The sequence below is a fragment of the Protopterus annectens genome, chromosome 6.part1, assembly GCF_019279795.1.
Source record: "Protopterus annectens isolate FY-2018-M chromosome 6.part1, PAN1.0, whole genome shotgun sequence".
In the NCBI taxonomy this organism is placed as follows: domain Eukaryota; kingdom Metazoa; phylum Chordata; order Ceratodontiformes; family Protopteridae; genus Protopterus; species Protopterus annectens.
This window is the reverse complement of record NC_056738.1, coordinates 178,814,375-178,838,660: the sequence shown is the minus strand read 5'-3', so window position 1 is coordinate 178,838,660 and position 24,286 is coordinate 178,814,375. Positions and strand designations below refer to the sequence as shown.

The 24,286-nt window shown below is 38.5% G+C and overlaps 1 long non-coding RNA gene across 1 annotated transcript in view; it reads right to left on the bottom strand.

Moving 5' to 3' along the window:
* Positions 1-203: 203 nt before the first annotated feature.
* The window catches only part of LOC122805453, a 209,216-nt gene continuing 185,133 nt past the window's right edge, over positions 204-24,286 (bottom strand). The window contains exon 3 of the long non-coding RNA XR_006365370.1: positions 204-524. This is a non-coding gene — a long non-coding RNA (uncharacterized LOC122805453). The remainder of the gene's footprint in view (positions 525-24,286) is intronic.

Genomic DNA, 24,286 nt, shown 5'->3' with positions numbered 1-24,286 from the left:
TACCATGTATGCATGATCACTAAATGAAAAAAAGGATTTCCTTCAATAATTATTAATCATTTCCAGTGTTGCTGTACTGAATTCCCACTTCCAAATAACAGCTGTACACTATTCATTAATAGTCATCATAAAATGCACATATTAGTAAAAGGAACATTTCCTTAATTTAACTCAATATTTTTACATATTTATAAGTGCTTCTTATTAAATTATAATATTTTTTTTACTATTTTCTTACTTTAGAAAGTCAGCAGTTAACTAAGAGTATTCAACTTTTTCACATAAATTCAGGTCTGTTTACAAATTTTGTATGCAAATTAGGAAATTTTATGTTAATGTCTATGAATCATAGAAACAGGAAAACATGTATGGCCGCTTTTGAGCATAAATTGCTCTGGAATATTCATGAAAAAGAACTCAGACTCCTGTGAATGTGCGTGGATAGAGATGAAGTCTGCAGATGTCTGCAACACATCCATGTCTTCGGTAACATGCAGCAGGAATGTCGAATATGCTCATTTATGCTGAAATGTGAAAAAATTCAGATAAAACAAAATGGAGTCTTATGTATTACAGTAAGCATGACAATACAGTGTAATCTCTGCCCATCTAGCTTCCTCTGACACATCCTGTCACTTCTATCCACAACAAAGTTTATAAAAATTGCTCATCAACCACATAGGTAGATATTTTTACACAACCCTCCAAAAAATATATCCCTGATGCCACAGTGAAGGAAAGTATAACATTCAGGTGTTAGATTTCCAAAAAAAGATAGATCAGGAAAGGTACACAAATACTGGCAATTAAAAGTATCACATGATATAACTGATTTTTGCATTTTTATGCACATATAAGTCAAATTGGAATGTATTCCTTTAAAGAAGGATGTCAAAGTCTTTTGGTTAAACCAAACCCCACAGTTATCTCGGTTTGGTTACAGTTGTGTCACACCCAGAGGGAGTGGTTCCAAAACCTTGAACCACAGACTTGCTCATGCTTTCTTCATTTTGGTACTGGCGCTTCCAGTTATGGCAACAACTGTTAAGGCAAGAGTACTTGCTCTATGTTGGACAGATAAAGAAACCAAAATAATGCTCTACCCTCTGAAGAAGTCATACCTGGATAAATACCTTGATAAGATCAAGCTGTGCACTAGAGGGTCTTAATGGGAAAAAAATTATATCAGGAGGGAGTTGGGTGAACACCTGGAAACCCTGACAGGGATCTCCTGCTCCGGCTAGCAGTGCCGTCACAGGTATGATGACCTGAAGAAGCATAGGTCAGACCAGCAGACTAAGTGAGTAAACCAGGTGTAGGCAAGAAAGCCAGAGCTCTATATTAAATATACAAAAACACACCAAGCACCACTGTTCCTGGAGCAAATGATTTACCCAAAAGTTCTCCAAATATCATCCACACAAACAGTAAAATGAGTAAAACCAATGCATGGTCCAGCCTTGAGTAGGACTGAATGACTAAATAAAGATGGACTCTCTGTTAAAAAATACAAAACTTTAATAAATCAGTGAGCACTTTCACAATCTATCACATTGCTTCTTCAGACCATTAAAAAGTAGCAAAGTAACAAGCTATATAAATGCTACAATCCAGTCTAATTAAAACAATGTGTCTCCAACCAACCAATCAAATCAAACACATTGAACAACATTAAACAAATCATTAAACAAAAAAAAAATCAAGTACAAAACCAACCTCACCTTATTCCTCTCAATTTCAGAAAAGGTTTCAAAGACACTCTATCATTCAATTCCTTACCTCTGTCTGCTCACATTCTAATAATCCATTTGGCCTCAAATGATTCTGTATAAGTCCTTATATCACCTTCCCTATTACTTGCCTTAATGGAATCCACTAACATAAACTTGAATGTATGATCTCTGCCCTTATCCATAACATGTTTGGCCAATGCATTATTTTGGGATAATAGTTTGATATGATAGATGTGTTCTTTTATGCATGGCCTCAATGCCCTATCAGTCTTTCCCAAATAGAAAGTCCTGCATAGTTGACTTACAGCCAAATAAACCACTTGACTAGTGCCACGGTCTGCCATAACTTTAAAGTGAAACTGATGTCCCATATCAGGATGTATAAATTCAGAGTCCAAACTAATGAAAGAAGAATAATTACATGAGGAACAAGGTCTCATACCAGTAAATGCAGATATCCTATCAATATCCAAAGTTTTCGGATAACATAACATCCTGCACATTTTTTTTGTTCTTTAAACAAAATCTTGGACAATCGCCTACGCAATTCCTAAGCATAGGCTCAAGGGTTAAAAGTGACCAGTGTCTCTTAATAAGATCTATAATAGCACTACAATTGCTGCTAAAGTGTATTGATATCCCTACCACACTGTTCTTGTTCTGATCATGATCTCTATTGGTGTCCACCATCCTTTCAGAAAAATAAGGTTTAGCTATATTATCTTTTAGGTTGGTGACCTCGCTCAAGTGCGTGGTTATATAACCCCTATTCTTAAATCTGACTTTCAACTTAGAAATTTCTTCATTGAAAGCACTGCCCCTCACACAGAGCCTGGACAGCTGTATACCCTGGCCCTTTACTGTGTTCCGAAAGACATCACTACGATGCATACTTCACCTATGAAGATAGGTGTTTCTGTGACATGGTTTCCTATATATCCCAATAGTAATTCTACCATCCTTACTCCTAATAATATTAACATCTAAGAAAATTATCCTGCCATAAGAACTAAAAATAGTAAATTTCAAAAAGGAATGGGAGGTGTTGGCATACTCAAAAAATCTTGTAATTTACCTTCACTCCCTTTCCATACCAGGAAAAGATTATCAACGAATCATCAGTAAAATACTACATTAGCTTTGAACCATTCACATTTAATTACTGCTGCATCCTCCCACCAAGCCATCACAATGTTGGTGTAGCTATTGGCACTGGATGTGCCCATAACCACTCCATCATTCTGTAAGTAATAACATTTATCAAATAAGAACATATTATTCTCTAACACAATTTCCATAAATAAACATAGCAAATCAGTTAATCAATGATCGTAATCACTAAAATGTTGGAGATAATTCTTCAATGCCTCTAAACCATAATCATTTGGAATGTTAGTAAATAGTAATTGAACATCTATGGTCATGAAAATATAAGGCAAATCTACAGGATACTGTTGAGAAACAAACTGAAACAAATCCTGTAAAAACTGTTTAGAATCTTTCAAGATAGCTGTTTTTATCATTAATCGATCTTAAATACTTCTCTACAAAGACAGAAAATGTCTATGTGCACCAATTCCTTCTTGCCACTATTGACCTGAAGGGAGGTTTATACTTGCTTTTGTGGATTTTTGGCAGTCATGGTATAATCAGAATGAGTGGTTCTTTCACATACAAATAGTTATATAGCTGTAAACTAATTAATCTACACATTAAACATTCATACAAAGTACATACAATCCACTTTTCCATGGCCAAAATGACATTGTAATCACAGTATATGTAGAAGTGTCACTTAACATCTGGTTCCTGGCTGAAAAATAAAACATTCTGTCCATAGCAACAATCAGACCACCCTTATCGGCAGGTCTGATAACTATGTTAGGATCTTTTGCTAACATATGCAGAGCTTGTCTCTCACCTTTTGAAAGGTTGTTAAGAGTTTTACCACTAGAGCCCTCTCTCAAAAAAGTCATACAAGTCTCTCTCACATAATTGGTCAAAGACTGGATGTATAGCAGGCATGAATGAGCTGATTTTCTAAAGCCACCACTCTCATTCCTAACTGTAGAACCATTGAACATCACTTTCAAGGTAACATTTCTCAAAAACATCTTTAAATCAATAATACTATCACTCAACGCTGCTCTCTGAGCTAGTATAAAGTTAAGGCCCTTCTCTAATATCACCTTCTCATCGACTGTAAGAACCCTAGAAGAGATATTCCAAATTAATGATTCTCTACCTGGAATCACATCCTCTTCAGCAACCTGTTGTCTGAATCAGGTTGCAATTTCCATTTCATTTAACCCCTGCTATGCGAACAACTGTGTGTCCTCATTTGCTTCTGACTGATAGGTAACAAAGTGCTGGAAAACCCATATGTTATTCTCAGTGGTGTTTAGAGATCTAACAGCTGGATGGGATGTTTTTCCGTTTTACATCATTACCCAGTGGTAGTAAATTACTCTCGATGACCGCCTCATCTAACTTTATTACTCTCTGACTTGAGTCACTATTATTAGATGGTTCAATTACCACATTAGTCCTTTCTAAAACATTTAGTTTGACCAGAACTGGTGATTTTACAGAGTTAACTCCAGTCATTGTTTTAGAGGCTTCCTTGCTATTGTACTCAAAAGGAGAGGTGATAGTTTGCTTGGGCCATGTAAAGACATGGCCATCCTTAAAGTCATTTAAATCCCTGGCAAGTTTACTTTGACACAAGCTTTTGCTATATGAAACTTCTAATAGAATTTTTTACACCTGAGGAGACTGCCTGCATTGACAGTATCAAAGGGCAACATGAGACACTCTAGAGCTTTTCCATCTTCATTTGTTAATAAGATATTAATTGAACTGATAGTAACTGTCATGGTGTATGAGAAGAGGCAACATAAACGGAGTAAACTTGCCAGGAATTTAAATGACTGTGTTTGTGTAGTAGACTACAAAATGTAAACCCCACCATTACATGATATCAAACACTGTCCTGCTACATAAGCATAACCACTTCCATAACATTTCATCCCAAAAATTGTGCATAAGCACATCCCATACACTTTCAAATAAAAGTATGAATAAACACTTCCCATCCAGTCTGTTTTACTTCAATAAGGATGTATAAAAGTATAAATGTTTTAAAGTAAGAAATGTAATATTATGTAACACGATGTGTGATTGTATTGAGTGTTTTTTTCTCTTTTGTCTCCCCACATTTTTTCTATTTTTATTTACTTATTTATGTATCACTTTGTCCTTTATTATTTTATTTCTCTTCCACAGCTTTAAAATCCCTTGGAGTGACCAGGCATGTACCTCCCAGGTTAGGGATTGCTCACCCTCTGCCTTTTCTGGGACATCCTTCCTGGGTCAGGGTGATAGCACTGGTCTTGCAGGCACCCTGGTAGGAGGAGGTCTGGAAAGCCTCACAGAATGGGGGCTTTGAAAATTCATTGAGGATATGCTGGAAGAGGAAGTTTTTTGGAGGATTCAGCTGGCTGAGGCTTCACTGCAGCATGTAGAAGGCATGCTGTCCTAGCTAGTGCCAACCACCATACCACCACAGGCCCCCACCATCTCAATATTGGGATCCTCCACTGTACCAGCATCTGGCAGTAGAAATTTTGAGGCACTGGGTGCTGGGACACCTGCTGACACTTTAGCCATTCTTCCCTTCTCCTTCCACCTACACCCTCTTACCTTTTTCCCACCCAAACTACCCTCTAATATAAAAAACCTTTGAAAAAATAGGTGGTCTATCCTCAGTCAAAAAACATTGTGCCCCTCCTTTCTCACCTCCTCTAGCACAACCCTCTTGATGTTTTTCCTTCTGTTTACCCCTATTTGTTGTGTCTCCCTTTTTTCAGTCTTTCCTATCACCCCCTTTCATTTCTTTAATGAAACTATCAAAGTGTCTACATAAGGATACCCCTATATAAAATATATTAACCCCTTTTATTTTTTTAAATATCAGTAATAAAAGCTGCACAGTCCTCAGATTGTCTTGGGTATTTTAAATGTGATTGCACATAGCCATGTCTGTCCCTAATATCTGAATATATACAAAGTAATATGAAGCTTACTGGTTTCACTTACAAGTTTCACTTAGTCCTTCATAGCTATTTATTTGCTTTTGCCCCAAGTAGGTGTGCTTTTCAAAATGCCTTTGCTTTACCTTAGTCAACACAAATGCACTGTGTTTAGCTCATTTACATTTGAGTGTAGCAAAACTTTTTGCTCATAACCGTTACAGATGTGCTAACTGCCAGAATATGAATACCACCCTACAATTTATCTAAAAGTGTGTATCATTACCAGGCATCATCTAATAACACTGATTTATTTCCCTACATGCTTCCCCAATCTTGATCAAAATATGTTAATTGAGGGAGCAATGCATACAGGGGAGGAATGCTGTTTGAAAGGTGACAGGACTTAGATGAGCTGTGTAGTGTTTGACTGAGCTGGCTTGGGTGGGTTATAAGTGATGTACGGTGTTTTCAAATGGGAGTGTGTCAGTATGGATTATGATGTAGAATGCTTGCATATAGGATTGTGTCAATGTGGTTTGTTTTCATTTGTATAAATGTATGATTGCCTATGTAGTAAGTGATTGTTTGATAATGATGTTTCTTGTTTTTTTTTTTAAAAAAAGGCAGGAATTGGGAAATGTATGTAATGCTGCTTGGGTTGTGTGATGTGTGGCAGTATATGTGAAGTAAAATGTTTGTTATGTTAATTATAGTGTGATTATGTGAATGTAAATTTGCCTTTGTCACAAGTGATACTTCAATAAAGATGTTTGGAAAAAACAGACTCAGAGATTGAATAGCTTTTTTGACTGAATCTGCATAGGTAATGTACAAATAATTGCCTTCTGATATATTTGCATTTGTTTATGGAAAAATGTAAAGGGGCCATGAGGGACTCCTTATCAGTGGAGGCCTGGGAAGAAAGCTGGTACATAATATACTATTTACATTTATTAACTACATTTCTATTGCATTGTGCTTATTTCACTAACCAGATGTTAATGACTTCTATTTTTGTATTGTTTATATATTGCTGTTCTCAACATATTATAGGAAGTCTTTATTTGACTGCTGTTTGTAATTTATCTGGAGAGTACCTCTCCATATCACTCCTATAGAAAAGGTTATGGTTCAGCTGGACTTACCTGGTAAATAAAATTAAAATAAATAAGTTAAGTAAATGTTGTTTTTCTTTCGGCTTTTCCCGGTCACCACAGCAGAACTCTGGTCCGCTAATGATTGGCAGTCGATTTTTAGGGTGCCGAGGTGCCAGCCTGATGCCCAACCTTCAGCAAAGGCACACCCATTCACGCATGTCTTTCAAATGCCACTTGATCGCAGGGAGGACATGCAGACTCCACACAGAAGGCGCTCCAGCCAAGAATCGAATGGGAGAACCTCTTGCTGTGAGGCGACAAAGCTACCGCTGCACCACCGCGGCTTAAAAAAATAAAAGCACACACAGAACACAAAAGCAGTGATGGCAGACAGCATTTCTCACCTGCTCACTAATGCAGCTAAGAGGGACTGAGCATATCTACTGAAAAAGCTTCTGTTTCTATAGTAGAGGTTTGCTCACACCATTCCCTGTTCTTCAAATGGAATGGGGGAGGGGTGAATACAGAGTGGTAAGGGTTTCCTGCCAGTGAATGTGCAAATGCTTAGTCATTTATGAAGAATAGTTAAATGTGCCACTACGCCAAAAATGCTACTGTGTAGTCCATTCCAGTGTCCTAGAGGAATAATGCCCTGACTATGTTCCAGATGACCTGAGTTTAATTAATGGTTCTGGTGTGGTGCTGGCAAGGGAAAATAGGTGTGCTCATCTGGGGAGGGAGGGCAGGGTGGACACAACTGTGTGCTGATGCACTCCATCTGAAGAGGGCGTATAAGCAAATGCATGGCCTGGGAGCAGACTTTATACTTAGCAAACCACCACCAGATAATAAATACCCTTTAAGCTGTTTGTGTGTGGAAGCAATTCATTGATATGAAAACGGCATCGTGGGCCTCCATGTTAGCAGATTGCAAGTGTCCCAACCCAGGGGCAGGGATAGGACATTACAGATGCCCTCATTACTGGGATTTTCTTACATCAGTCTTGCAAAGAGTATAATTTCGAAATAGTTTTGCATTTATAATTTTATATTTTGGGGCATAAGTTAGGAGAGACTTCCATTACATAAGCAATATGAACATTTTTTAAATTAGTCTTACATAGAATACAATTATTTTTGGGAGATCTTCAGAACTCCTTTGTCATGTGCAGAAATGCTGAAATATGAGGACACTGCAGGCTGCAGAACAGAGCTGCTAGAGAAACAGAAGTACTGAAATGAGATGCAGCTGTGAGGTGGATAGTTGTAAGGCTGGGATATTTTGCTCAACGTATGATCAGTACCACTTTTTGGGTGAGAATCAGTTTTGATAAGGTGATCAGTAGTAGTGGTGGTAGTGCTGCTGCTTCTGCTGAGTGTGACTTAGACAGTGTGTGTGTGTGTGTGTGTGTGTGTGTGTGTGTGTGTGTGTGTGTGTGTGTGTGTGTTTGTGCGCATGCATATGTGCACACATTTATGTGAATATGTGTAAGTTTATGTGTTTGCATTGGTGTATGGTGGGGGCTGTTGTGTGTGTGTGTGTGTGTGTGTGTGTGTGTGTGTGTGTGTGTTTGTGCGCATGCATATGTGCACACATTTATGTGAATATGTGTAAGTTTATGTGTTTGCATTGGTGTATGGTGGGGGCTGTTGTGTGTGTGTGTGTGTGTGTGTGTGTGTGTGTGTGTGTGTGTGTGTGTGTGTGTGTGTGTGCGCAGGTGGGTGCACATGTGCACGCATGTTTGTGTGAGGGAACACCAGCCATCAGAAAAGTCTTAAGATAAAAGGAAACTGACTCAGAATCATGGCCACAAGGACAGAGAACTACTGATTACCACAAGATGCTTTTAGAGTAATAGACTAACACCAAAAAGGGATAAGGTGGTAGTGTGCCAGAGGGGAATTTGTTATGTGGATATCAGGCACTGATTAGGAGAAAACAAGGAAGGGAGAACTGCTATAGATCTAGGTCTTGTACGGAGGTAATAGCTAGGAGTGATTAACTGTGTATACTACTGCCTTACAGACGTAACCTGACAAGCCCCTACATGCCGTGACATCACCTTCAAACTTTGCATATATGGACATAGGACTATTTTGATATTAATTTTAAGCAAGTGACTCACTGACTCCTACAATCTGACATATTTAGCAAAGCTGCTGTTTCTGTGGCAGCAAATCGTCTGTGAGAGTTCGTCCTGGTCTGAAAACAGTAGATGTCTTTCTATGTCCTTGTCACATTGTTATGCATTCATGTAAGTCACAAAGAATGATACGGTAATACAAAACATGCAAACCTAAAAAAGTTAAGCCACAGAATACACAATATTTAGTGGGGTATGCATATGAACAGGAAGTACATTTAAATACCACAGTTACAATTATATATTTAAAGGTGACCATTGAAGTAAAACACAAAGCCAAGTAGAGGCTCAAACGTCATAAAATCCAAATAGCTTGTAAAAAACTGGAATAACATAACTGCTACAAAAAGTAGAAACATATACCAAAAACAAAACAGGCCAAGAAGGAGCAAGTAAATTCAATAAAAGTAACAAGACAGTATCATAACCACTGAAAATCTCTATAACATGCATCAGTAATCCAAAAGTCTGAGAATATATTTTCTGCATGGATTTACCTAAGAGAAATATCAAGGGAGTGTAGGAAATTCTCCCGCTATGAGTAGATGAAGATCATTCCTCCAAGGATCAAAATCTCTGAACTGCATTTCCCCCCAAAACAACTGAAAAACACATTTTAGATTTTTTTAAAGGGGGCAACACCCCCACCCCATGAACTTATATATAGATCCATGGTTGCAGCAACTTGAAGAATGGGGAAATTGCCCCCAAAAGTGGCATCTCTGCCAGCACAACTCGCTGACAGTGATTTCTTGTGGAGGAGTGGCAGTAATCTGTGGTCTGAATTTCAGGCAAATGAAGCCCAAGAATTAAATTTTTGCCCACCTGTATGTTGCATGTAGTAAACAAAATCATGTTATGCTACAGGTTTGAAAAGCACTATGGTGTCACACACACACACACACACACACACACACACACACACACACACACACACACACACACACACACACACACACACACACACACACACACACACATTCTTTCTCTGTCTCTCTTGTTTGACACACACACGCACACACACACCAACCCACAAACACACATCATACATGCTAAGTTTTAGGATACAGATTTACTTCAGGCAAAATTTCCTTAATAATGCTATTTTTCCTGAATTGGAAATTTAGTCAGGATTTTCAGAACTGCATACAGCATTTAGTGTCATGTGCTCAGTCACAAGCTGGGAGCTGCAGTGAAGCTACTGGACAGTGAACAACATGCTTGTGTAATGCTTGCTATTTTGCCAGTCTGATACACTGTTTTAGATGTGTTTTACATGGTGTCAGAAATGAAAGGGCCATAAGAACTGTCCAAATAGATGAAACCTCTGAAGTTACAGAAATATTACTTTTGGTATGAGATGGTCTCCCAAATTGCAACTTCATGTAATACCAGTCCATTGAGGCACCATTATGTTTATAGCTATCAAAATTCACATTAATGATCTTATCTTGCTCTTAATATTTCTGATTTTGACACCTTTGTTAATTTTTTGCAACCTGCTGACTACCAATTTCTTTTATTTTTCTCCTTAACACAAGACATTATATTCATTTCATAATGAATCTGCTACAGCCACCAATGCTTAAAGTTGTCAACTTTACATCCTTTGCCCCCCCTGCATAATAAAAACACACCCCTTGCCTAGTGATAGCCACACATCTTTTAGCCTGTGGCGTTTGAAAGACATGTGCAGAATGGGTGTGCCTTTGTTGAAGGATGGGCGTCGAGCTGGCACCTCGGCACCTGTAAAAAAATCTACTGCCAATCATTAGCGGACTGGAGTTCCGCTGTGGTGACCCCTAACTGGGAAAAGCCGAAAGAAGAAGAACATTTGTCAGATTAAATAATAAGCTGCAGTGGTACAGCGGTAACGTTGTTGCCTCACAGTAAGAGGTTCTCCTGTTTGATTCTCGGCTGGAGTGCCTTCTGTGTGGAGTCTGCATGTCCTCCCTGTGGTCGAGTGGCCTCCAAAAGATATGCGTGAATGGGTGTGCCTTGGCTGAAGGTTGGGCATCGGGCTGGCAACTCAGCACCATAAAAATATACTGCCAATCATTAGCGGACAGGAGTTCCGCTGTGGCGACCCCTAACCGGGAAAAGCCAAAAAGACAAACAACAACTCCTAGAAGTACAGTTTTTAAATGCCATATGCAGTGATTACACAGGCAGCTTCAAAAAATAAGGAGCCCTAGATAAAGGGCCCCATGGCACTCCCCACCCTGCAGTTTACTGCCACCCTGGCACACTCCCCAGTGCTCCCCATTTCCCTCCTATATTTACCTCCACATACTATCCAGTGCACTTTTGTTTTGTATTCTCACACTTTATTTTACTTGTCAGCTTTTTCCTACAGCCTTTTAACCCATTCTAACTGCCCACCACTGTAATGTAACAATTGTGTAGGAAAAATTGTAATTACGCCTGGGCTCAGGGAGATGCTAGGCCCCCAGAAGTTATGGCATTGTAAGAGTGCTGTGATACATTTTAGTGCCTTTTCCTAGATTTGGTCTTGTGCTGACCCGAACAAAAAAAAAATCATTACTAAAGAAAGAACTTGAAAAATGTTATGCTTCAAGGAAGCAGTAAGCTATGTCTAAGCTTAATATTCAGGGCTGATAACACAAGAGTTAACAATAAAATGAGTAGTAGTTACCTATAAACTGAAATAAAATGTACATGAAGGTAAATAAATTAAATCTGAGATAACTGACTTCCTACTTACCCTCCCAAACAAAATAGTTACTGTCTGCACTCTTTCAGTGTTAAATTGGGATAAAAGTGAAAAGGCCAATGGCTGTAATGATATATTTCAAATTATTGCTGCTATACATCTACACAACTGCTCCTCAACCCTAAACTGTAAAGGCAGATACCTCCTGTTTACCCCTTCAAAGTCAAACTGGGAAGAAAATGAAGGAACAAATAGAGCACAACACCATATTTCAACCTGTTGCTGTCAGATGTACACAAGCAGCATGCCTCCTTTGCCCTTTCCCCAGAAGATGTACAGCTGTACATACATCTGATTTCAATTATGAAAAAAGTGAAAAAAGCGTAATACTCACAGTAATGAATTCCATCGTGCTGCTGTTAGACAATGCACTAGCTATAGACAAGCTACAGTGGCTTGTTAATAGGCTCATACGTTTTTACTAGGTTAATGACCACAAGGACTTTTTAAGCCTAGCCATGCATTCCAAATCTCTGACAAGTTCTGGCACCCTTGATAAGTGTAAGCAGAGGCTTGGGAGATGAAACATTTACAAGCAGGGGCCTGGGAGATGAACCATTTGCAGGTTGCCTGTGTCCATTAGGGACATAGATGCCAAGCAAGTGTCCATTAGGGACATAGATGCCAAGCCAGTGATGAATTTCCTGTTCTCCATTCCATTGTCCAAGTTACACTTGAATTGGGTTAGAGAGGAACTCTGTTTCACATGGGTGGGTAGGCTGTTCCAGAGACAGGGCAGTCTCTAGGCTACATACCTGTATCTCCAGCAGGTCCTATTTATACCACAGGCAAAGTTTAAGTCTTTTGAATGGGTCATTCTGATGCTGTTTGTTTTATGGATTTGCAGAAGGTCCATCAGAATGGTGTCTGACAATGCCCTGTATGCCAGGCATAGATCTCGCCTCAACAGCCTTTAGGAGACAGAATACAGGGATAGTGTGATGCCTTTGCACTGGCCCAGTAATCAAGGAGCCTCTATCCTCACCACTAACAACAGTGAGGGGCGTGCACATTGGGAGGATAATAAGTACACGCATAGTAAAGAACAATTTCCCTTAAGAGCACACAGAGATCACAGTCAGTCTAGGGCTGGTTTCTCCCTCTCTCTCCAGATCCCCAATAAGACTTCCCACTGACACATCTATAGGGTTAAGATCTCAGCAGAGTGATCAAGCCAAAACCTCCAGCACCCTTTCTGTCCAACCAGTGCTTCATGTCCCTGCCCAAGTAGCTGACACACACACACACACTTTGAGATTTGATTTATATACAAACACACAGACACTCCTGGGGAAGGCTGCCAGAGGTTCACTAGCTATGCCCCCTTCTGCCCAGACTATAAGGTAGTACTGACTGCCACCAACTACTACTATCACCTACTATAAAGGGCCTTACCAAAGAGTGTCCAGTTCTAGTGTGTAATGTTACTGTTATCCAACTGGTAAGTGTGTCCAAGCTTAGGCTATTTAGGAGTGGCCTATACAGTGTCACCAAATACATGCAAGTACTCTAAGAGCTTATATATCTCTACACAAAATTAGTCACCATTAATAAGTTTAAATATATTTAATAATAGACAATACACTAACTCAGCACAGTGACAATAGAGTTCAGAAATCTCAGGAAATACTTTAAAACAACATTGTAGGACAGTCTCACATAAATACAGAAAACATCTAGGCTGATCTATTTTCCTATCTATCTCTAACAGAGATACTAAGATCTAAGTCTTGCTTACAGAGTAAAGCGAATACTGGTGAGTGGATGTTTTTACTAGGTCCAAGACAAGATACAAAATGCACTCTTTCTCTCCGAGAAAGTACTTAAATTAATAATACACACTACTGCTAGGTTAGTTAGATGACATCACTATTTGACACTTGCATCTAGTTCCTAGGCTAAACAGATACCAACAGAATTTAACTTGTCTCTGTCAAAAATACTTAAATCTCATATGTACAGCTGCTAGGAAGTCACAGAGCAATACAAAAACACTTTACATCTGAAACCTAGTAATTATCTCTGTCTTAAGACAATAGAAAGAAACTCCTAGCCTAGACAACCTGTCTCTTAGCTTGAGATAAACTGACTTTATAACACATCATAAAACTCTTTACTTATCAACTTATTTTCTAAGAGTTTTGCAAGTTAACTCTGTATATCCCAATTTCTATGATGAAATATACATTACATAGGCATAGAGTTTATACACATTTCTGCTTTCTTCCAGCAGGGTGCACTGTGGTTGCAATCTTGAAGCTCAGCACATAACATAGTTTATTTACATTTGTAAAACAAGCTGTGGATCATATTAATATTAACAATGACATAGAATTATTTACAGAATTCTATCTAGCTGGGCTGGCAGCCTTCACAAGGGCCTTCAGGCAGTCTGCATAGGACATTTTACTTATGCCCTATATTCTTTTTAGTGAGGAACCTCTGTGGATGTTCCCTTTCTTGGATATGCCTGGTTAGCTACATATAAAAGTGGTGAGGACTGCAGTGGTGGTGCTGCGGTAGCATTGTCGCCTCACAGTAAGACATTGTCCTGTTCGATTCTCAGCTAGAGCGTCTTCTGTGTGGAGACATGCATGAATGGGCGTACCTTCATTGAAGGTTGTGCGTCAGGGCCGGCAACTCGGCATATAAAAAATCTACTGCCAATCATTAGCAGACCGGAGTTCCTCTGTGGTGACACCTAACCGGGAAAAACCGAAAGACACAACAACAGCTACATATAAAAGGGGGCATTGTACTCAATGTTAGATCTGATGAATGCCGAATACAGTGGAATGATGATTTTCTTAGAGCTAGATGCCATCTTTATTTATAAGTTGGACAGCACAGTGGTGCAGCAGTAGTATTGTCACCTCACAGCAAGAGGTTCTCCGGTTCGATTCTTGGCTGGAGTGCCTTCTGTTCAGAATCTGCATGTCCTCCCTGCGTTCATGTGGGTTTTCTCCGGGTACTCTAGTTTCCTCCCACTTTACAAAGATATGCATCTGGACCATTATTCAAAGCCTCTGCTGAAAATTGGCTTTGTTCCAAGTCGGACTTTCTGGGTAAACAAATATTAAATAAATAAATAAATAAAACCGCGCAACGTAGAATGATTTCCTCACTACTGTAGACACATGATGGTCAAAGGATAGATTATTGTCTATGTGTGTCCCTAAGTCCCTGACTACTTGGCCAACTCTATGGGGTGTGCTGTCAATATGACCGTTACCAGGGATGGATGACTTCCTGAAGGACACTTATGCATTTCTTGGCGTTTAGTTTTAGGCCAATGGCTTTGACACCAGTTCTTTGTCTGTGTCAGTCCTTCCTGGACAATATTTGTGTCATTGTGGTATTCAATGACAGCTCCTAATTTGCAGTCATCTGCAAATTTAGTCAGCCAGAGACCATCGACATTGGCTTTGATTTCAGAGAAGGAAATGCCAAAAAGGAGCAGTCCAATGACCAGTCCCTGAGGGACTCCACTTGTGACTGCCCTCTTTCTAGAGGTAGACTCTCAAATTCTAATTTCCTGGGTCCTGTCTGTGAGCCAGTTGGCTATCCACAGCGTGACGTATGGATTTGTACCTAATGTCTTGAATTTGTCAACAATGCCCGAGTGGGGTATTATTTCAAATACTTTGGCCAGGTCAAGGTAGGCAGTGTGAACCATTTTTCCCTCATCCGTTGCTTTGGTGACCTTCTCAAAGAAGTCCATCAGGTTGAGTAGGCATGACCTGCCCTTGATGAAACCAAACTGGGTTGAATGCAGTGTCTGTAGGTTTAATATATCATTATTTATCATTTCCATGATAATTCTTTCCATGACTTTGTATATGACTAGTGAGACTAATGGGTCTGTAGTTTCCAGGGTCTGCAGATGGCCCACCTTTGTGCAGAAGAATGACAGTTGCTGTTCTCCATTCATGAGGCATGACACCTGTTTGGAGGCTACAGTTAAATAGCAATTCCAGATGGCCTGATAGTTCATGTTCCATGCTATTTAGAAGACATCCTGGAATGCTGTCTGGATCCACTGATGCAGTGTTTTTGGCCTTAGAGAAAGCATTAAGGACCTCTTCCTTATTTATAGCAGGGCCTAGGGGAGTTACTTTTGATGGTATTTCCTGAGGGAAGGTTGAGGGGGGAGAGAGTGGTAAAGCTGGGACTGAATTTGTTGGCCAGTAGGTTTGCTATATCTTCCAGTTTAGTATAAATGGTTCCATTTACAATGAGCTCTACACACAATTGTGTATTACCTTTGAGGCTGAGGACATAGCTAAAGAATGCTTAGTGATTGTCCTTGGTCTGCGAGGCCAAATTTACCTCAAGTTTGGCTTTGGTAGACTTTATTTGTCCTCTGAGTTGTTTGTTTAGTTTGATGAGAGTGCTTTTATCCTGATGGGTGCTGCACCTCCTAATTTTTGCTACGATTTTTTTCCTTCTGTTATACAGACTATTGATTTTGTGATTCTACCAGAGTGGCTTGTTTTTTGAGTTAGTTCTGTACTTCTTCCTAGTGGGTTCTGCAATGTTAAGAGCAGAGTCTGTAGCCTAATTAGATAATCCAGAAGAGCAGACCACCTTCTCAGAGTGAGAAAAATCCTGATGTTGAAAAAATCAGTGATGAGAATTCTAATCAGGATCTCCCAGCTACCTGAGAGGACATAAGGGACAGAAAAGAAAAATGAGAATATAAAATAAAATAAATCTGTTGCTCTTAGGTTGAGATACGGAAGAATAATATCTATGCTAATTCACTACAGTGACTGTACATGTGAATAAAGACGGCTAAATTGCTTCACAAAAAGTTACAATGTGCATAATATGACGAAGTGGGATAAAATCCATTATAAAATTAATTCAGGGCATAAGCCATGTTATGCTACTACACAGTCAACAGTTTCAGAACTCATATACAATAATGCTACAGCCTCAGTATTAATGTGTATAATACAGCATTTTATTTATTGTAAGACAGGCAGTGGGGCATGAAGTAAATAATGCTCTGTAGCTTTAATAATGAGTGTAGTAATGAGGAATACATGTCATGCTCAGTTAACACTGGGGAGCTGCAGTACAGATATAGGGCAGTGAACACCATACATGTGCACTACTTTACTTTGCCATTCTGATATTTTTTAGAAGTAGTTCACATCGTTCACCAACTTTTAGACTACACACTATCTTCACCAACTTCTAGAAATCAGCCCCCCCTGCCCACCAAACACACAAGCACACTCTGTTCAGTGTACATTTTTGAATATCTTAACAGTATTTCTTTCCCAAACGGAAAAATAAACTCTTAAAATGACAAGCTTATGTAACAAAATATCTAATTTAACAAATTAAAACCTTGGTAAATATGTCAATATGCCAGGCTTTTCTTTAATTTCAGTTATAGTGCACCTCAAAGCATAAACTAAATAGAATATCCTTAAAATATGTACTCTGAAGCAGCCATAGTATATGCCTGTTCTGCTGCCTTGTTCTGTCTGAATTCTGTTGCTTCTAATTCTTCAACACAAACATCTTCTTTTCTAAAATGTTTATGGGCTTTCATGAATTTCACAGCTTTCAAATTCTTGAAAAGAATTGTTGTATTCTTTTTTCACATTACTGCTTTTCTGAGTTACCACCTGTTTTAAACATTGCGTCTTATATTACAACACCAAAGGGGCAATAACAGCAGTGTATGGCACTCTTTATTTAAGAACTGTCAATGTGTGTCAGTGCAGCACTGACTGGGCAGTTTGCGTGTGAAATTTGAACTTGTTTCATTCTATAAATATAACACAACTCACAAAGGCTTGTTGTTGTGGGGGTTACTGACTTTCCCATCTGCTCTCAGTAATTGTAAGCAAAAATACTGCCAATCAATATCAGATGTTACCCTTGGCTTTACAATAAGTCTTAAAAGAAAATTTAAAATGTTTTAACTGTATATTGGATCAAGTGTTTTGTTGTGCTAATGATATGTTACCATTGTATAATTTGGCTGTGCTTAGACTAAATCAAATAATTCAGTCAGTTTTAGAGTATAAATACAAGAAGCATTTAAAAGAACTTTCAAGGAATTTGCCTACTTCAGCACCTCATGTTTTTTTTCTGGTTGCTTTTAGTGTTCAAAATAAAGTTTTGTATTGTACATGTTGCTTGTTCTGCAAGCCACGCTTGGAATATGAGATAAACTGGAATGATGTAGTAGTTTTATTTGTTCTTTATACAAACCTCCATACATGTGTAATGGTGCAAGAGTGGGTTTATAACATTTCGGAAGGAGCTTCTAAAGTCAAGACCATATTTGTAGTTTGTGATATATTTTGGTATATTCCTTCAATTTTCAGCCCATATTCATAGTTTGTGATATATTTCGGTCTGTTCCTTTAGTTTTTGGTCACAGCTTATCAGAGTTCAAAGATAAAGGTGACTCCTTTTTATTTCCAGAAGCTGATAATTGAACAGGTACTACTGGAATAGGGACTTCTGTAAAATGCAAATATATATTCTTTCTATATAATTAACTATTACTTTTATGCTATGTTGCCATTTTATAAGGCAGTACTCAAATTTGGGTCTGTATTAGATCGTCAAAATCTTCTTTCATCGATGGCTTATTCATCGACCCCCTACCCATTGAAACTTACTTCAGTGAACATTGAAATTTTCTACAGGGTAAGTAACCAATTGACCACTACCCCACCAAAACATACATTGCACTAAATCAAACCCACCCAACTGGGGGTCTTTGTCTCCACACCCCCCAACTATATATATCAACTCTGAGATTGCACTATGGTGGTAAAAGGGCAAAGATATGGCGTTGACCAGTTGGTTACTAACCCTGTAAAAAAAATTCATTGTTCACTGATGTTAATTTCGATTGCTAGCAGTCGATGAATAAGCCATCGATGAAAGAAGATTTTGACAATCTAATATAGACTCATTAAATTCGTTGTCAGGTACCTTATTTTATTAAACTTGCAAATGCATATTCGTAAAGTATGCATATGTGGTCTTTTTATTTCATTTTTGATATGCTCCATTAACATATCATGCTATGCATTAATGTTTTAAAGTCATATTGTCCAAGCCAGAGGAATAATTTTTGGGAAGGTAACATGTATGATGGAAATAAAGCCACAAGGCACACATGCACCATCTTATCAAATGCCAGAAACAAAAGGACTAACAACTTCTTAGAAAAAAATGCTTGCAATTCTTCCCAGCTCCTACTGTTCTGCAAGAAAAAAGATTGTTTTGCACTGCATTCCTGTTTGATTCCATTATTTGTAAGCATTGTGTAGCAGTTATGACCGGCTTGAGTAGAATAGGCCTCATTTTATTAGGGGTTATGAAAATGCAGCTTATATGGGCTTGTTTCCTTACTGGCCACTGAAATGAAGACTTTCATTGCTCTTCACTGAAGCAGATTTATGTTTTAACCCCATCTCGAGAGTTAATTAGGTCTGGATGGATTCCCAGAGTCATTGCTGGGACTTAGTGAGGGATGTCATCAAGCTAGATTGACATTTAGTCACTGAATCAAAATGTGGACTTCAATAAGAGCTATCATAAATAAAGAATGAGGTAGTCTGGCAAGCTAAATCACAAAATGACTTAGTATAGCCTTCCTTTCTCAGACCTTGACAGCCTGACACTGAGACATCAGGTAAGGGACTGCAAGGGTATATGGCTTGGCATACAAATGAAAAATCTATGTGCATTAAAATAAAATGCATAAAAATGCCTTGAGACCTGAAACTCGCAGTAGCTTCATAGAGTAGCTGTGACAGCTGTATGCATTTATATGACATGCACGTGTGCACATAGGACGGGTGAAAGACTTATGATGTGAAGTGCTTAACAGTAAGTATGAGTCTGGGTCAGTTTCCAAAGCCACTTGCACTTAGTGTAAGTGATTTACTCTGGTGTAATACACTAGGGTAAGTCACTTACACTGAGAACAAGCCTTTTGGAATCAGGTCATTTGTATTGTTGAAATAGTTCTCTGAATTAGAACCATGGAAGTTTCACCTAAGTCTAGGATTAAGTACAAACTGCTTGCACTGAATCAAAAGGTCTTTTATGCTTAGCAACACCCTCTTTTCTGATTCACTCACAGATGGCCATGCTGATTTGCATCTAACCTCCAATATCCATCTGGGGTTAAACAGAACCTCTGCTGAATTCAGCTAATTTTATATATATATATATATATATATATATATATATATATATATATATATATATATATATATATATATATATATATATATATATATATATATATATATATAAAACATGTATTTGCTTAGTTATCAGCTCTTTTGTCTCCTGCCTTTATCATCGCTGTTTATTTACCCACTTTCCTTTTTTTTCCTTATAGTATACACAAGAAGGAGGCTTTGTCAGCATCAGTCTGCACTTTTTTCAAGCTCTATGTCAGCCTTAAATTTCTTTACCTTAAATACTTCTAGTCACTTTTTCCCCTTCACACTTCTTAGTCTCAATTTACAAACGATTTGAGTCACACAATGAAAATGTATGCATGCACATGCAGTAAGTCATTCAGATCTTTAGCAAATTCCAGATGGTATGGTAAATCTAGAACAGTTCCTCTCCTTTTCTATTCAGCCCAAATTAAAAAAAAAAAACAAACATTTTCTTTACAATAAGATATATGTGCTATGGATTCACTCTATGAAATAGCCATTACAAAGGAAGGTCTGCTCCATTCTATAATATCTGTGTACTTTTAATCTTTTAATCATGTGTGCACAATCTGTAAGGGGTGCTGAAATAAGAGAATACTATACCTTTAGAGATCTACAACAGGAACTCCCTGTGATGTGTATATGATTGGATTCCTTCTCTTTTTCATTCTTATTTTTCCCGAGTCTCCCATGTTGAAGGGCAGATACCCTATGTCAGAGCATGGTGTAACATCACACACTACAGCAAGACAGCACACCTTTCCCCTGAGCTTACCAGTTTACACCAAACACTTCCGACAAATCAAGAAAAGCAAAGAAAGTTTGACATCTATACTGTTTACTAGAATATATACATATATAATGTCCAACTTACAGGGATGCCGAAGTGCAGCTGTTGAATGAAATAGATGTTTAAGCTCAGGGGTGCTTCTGACCATCTGAAGTGGGTCCTGTTGTAGCTCAATTAATATAGTAAGACTACATCCGGTAACCATTTTGAAATGTCAGGACCTGAAATGCAGAGACCAAATAGCTGAAATATCGGACTTGTATATACCAAGTTTGAGATGCCATTCCTCTGAATATTACCTTTTCTTTGTGGTATGCTGCTCTTGGAGTTGGTATATATAAGTGCAGGTGTGTGTGATTGTGTCTGTGTGTGTAGGGCTTACCACTCACATGGGAGGTATGCAGGGGGGCTTCCCCTGTGAAATGAAGTTTTAAGGGGAAGAGAAGTTTTTGAGATTCACTCTTCTCCGGGTTTTCATCTTTTCTGTTTCAGCTTTTTCAACACTTGGCATTTCAAGTGCCGACATTTCAATAGGGAGCCCTATATTTGTTATAACCCAAGGATTCTTCTCAACCCACCTGCGATAGGGCTAAATCCCAAGCAGTACAAACCCCCTTGGATGAAGGAGAAGACAGCAGCCAAGAGCAGCTCAGAAGGTTGAGTCCTAGAATACTTTAGTACCAAAAGAGACTTGACTGCTGAGGTTATGTTTCAAACAATAATGATTGGTAAAGTTGTAAAGAGATGATCAAAAGACTGCAGTGCAAATGTCTGAATGGAGTAATCTTTGAAGCAAGTATAGGAAACACCCATGCTTAGGTATCATGGTCTTTGAAATGGCATTTTCCAACAGCTGATGAGCTGATTGATTGGAAAAGATAATGTATTTAGCGGTCCAATTGGAGAGGGTTTAGACAACCACCAGTCCTTTTTCCACAAAGCAAAGTGGATGAACAGGGTTCCATCTTCCTGATCTTATGTGCATGGTCTTGGTAAGCATATTATCAATATTTGTTGTCAAGTTTCTGCCCCACAAAGAAAACTGGAAATTAAATGAATTGATTTAACGGGAATTCAATCACCACATTTAGGAGAAAATCTGAGCTACTACTAAGGGGCAATTGATTATTTTGAAAAATATTTAAGTATTTTTACATGAGAGAACATGGAGTTCCAAGATTCTGTATAGATGATGGCCACCAACAAAAGCATTTCAAAGAAGCAAACTCCAAAGTCACTGAATCAATGGGTTTGAGCTGAGAATAGGCAAGCCTATGGATATAATTTCAAATTTCAAGGAGGGTAGGTGTTCTTCTAAGGTCTGCTATGGATGCAGAATTCCTTTAGAGAATTGCTTGACCTGCTGTTGTGTCATTGTGCTGTACTCTGTAAGGTTATGACACAGGCAGAAAAAGTTGATGTAGATGTCTTGACCATGGAATAACTGAAGCTGAAATCATACAAGTTTCTAACACAGGTCAGGTTCACCTCTTCTATTTGGCAGAGTGTGCATGTCCAGTGGATGACTTCCATGCTGCTTCAGTCACTTCCTACTACCCAGCATATAGATTAATTTGGATCAGAGGGTCTATTACAAGATCCAGGCCCTGAGCTGGATCTGTCATTGATGCAACTGTGGGGAACCTTGTTATTTATTTGTTTATTTTGTTTGTTGCTCAGGTTGGTGAACTGGCCCAGGGACCCTTTTCAGTTATGACCTGAGCCAAATGGGAAGTTCAAACAGGACAATACAGAGATGGACTACAAGTTCACAATATAGTGTTGATAGCAACAACAATTTCAGAATCCACCGCCTTCCATGTATAGATAGATAGATAGATAGATAGATAGATAGATAGATAGATAGATAGATAGATAGATATTGGTGTGTACATATGAAATGATATGTAATATATATTTTGGTACTAAGGTCACTTTTGAAAACAGACATTAATGAAAAAGTCTTCTGCAAACCCAGCCCTGCTACCTAGAATTACTATCCTAGTGAAGCTAGGACACGAAATCAACTTAACATATTGTAATCCAAATTAAAAGAGCATTTTAAAGAAAAAATTAGTTGTAATTGCTTTTGTGATACTAGCTAGGAATAAAAACACTTCAGTAACCACCCAGTCCTACTCAAAATAGTTCTGATCTATATAGATATCCACCTCCCCCTTTATGAAACAAAATTGTTAAGCATTATAAGCACTGCTTAATTCTCTGTATAAATATTGAAAATATGTAAATATTTCACTACTATTAATTGATGTCTATCATTTGCTAACACTGAAAACTTAGGTTTGCATTTTCTTACATTCATTGTTATTGTTATAGATTTTGGCATAATATTAAAATCTGTACTTACTTGTTTCTTACCTATATCCTTATGTACTTTACTTAGCTAATGTCTGTAAAGGTTTGTAGTGCATGGAGTGCCCTGTATATTCTCCAGTACTGGCAAAAAATAAACTTGTTAAGCACCCCCCCCCCAGAGCAAGATCCAGTCAAAACAGTGCTTAGGGAGGTGCTTAACAATCTTTTGCTGGATGTCAGGCTTCTTGGAGGTGGCACCTGAGAAGACTTCTCCAAATTTATGGTCCCCCTAAAGACTGCTTTGATGGGAGCATTCATTCAAGCATGCTACCAAGAAGCCAATCATTCAGAGAGGTAACAATAGCAATTCCTTCTGTAAAGCTTTGGTGACCATGGCTAGCACCTCAGTAAACAATCTGGATTCAGAGGAAAGTCCAAAAAGCACAGTAATTTACTGAAAGTGATGCCCACCCAGAGTGAATTATGGGAATCACCTGATTGTACTCCAGTCACTGATGTTTCAAAAAGGAGACCATCATGTTCGCTGACACTATTCAGGCATCATGCATCAGTGAGGTATGATCCCACTGGAGGAATCACCATCCAGAACTTGGCATACCATACATGCTTTTTGAAATCAGCAGGTCCTAGATAGCTAGAAGCATTCCATTCCATTCCATTTAGAACTAAGAAAAGGAAGAAACAGAATGCTATGTTTTATTGCAGATGATAGACAGCTTCTATAACTCCTTTGAGGAGTTGAGGAGTATGTACTTGTTCCAAGAGCTCCACAGAGATGGTTTCGTCTCTGAGTAGAGTCCTTTCTGGAGGACTACATTTTTTTAAGATGTGGCCTGGAATAAGCATATTGAGAAGCCATTGGTTCTCCATAAAAGCTTTCCAAGCTGGGCAGACATAGAGAACTGCTTCCCAATAGCCAGCCCTAGACAATGTAGCCAGGATTGTGACTGTTTGGCTACTGGGGTTGTCCTCTTGTAGGATTTACTGGAGGAGACAAGGCAGTGCGATGCTTGAGCGTCTTCCTCAATTTGTGAGGAGACTTCTTCATGAGGAGTGCGTATAAAGCTCTTAAATAGTGGTCTGGGCCTTTTTTCTTTTTAGGTTGTCATCTGCCAATTGCCATGAAGACTTGCAAGGTAATATTTCTATCTTAATTTGTTAACATCTAGAGCACTGATTGTGTTCTGCTCTGAATCAC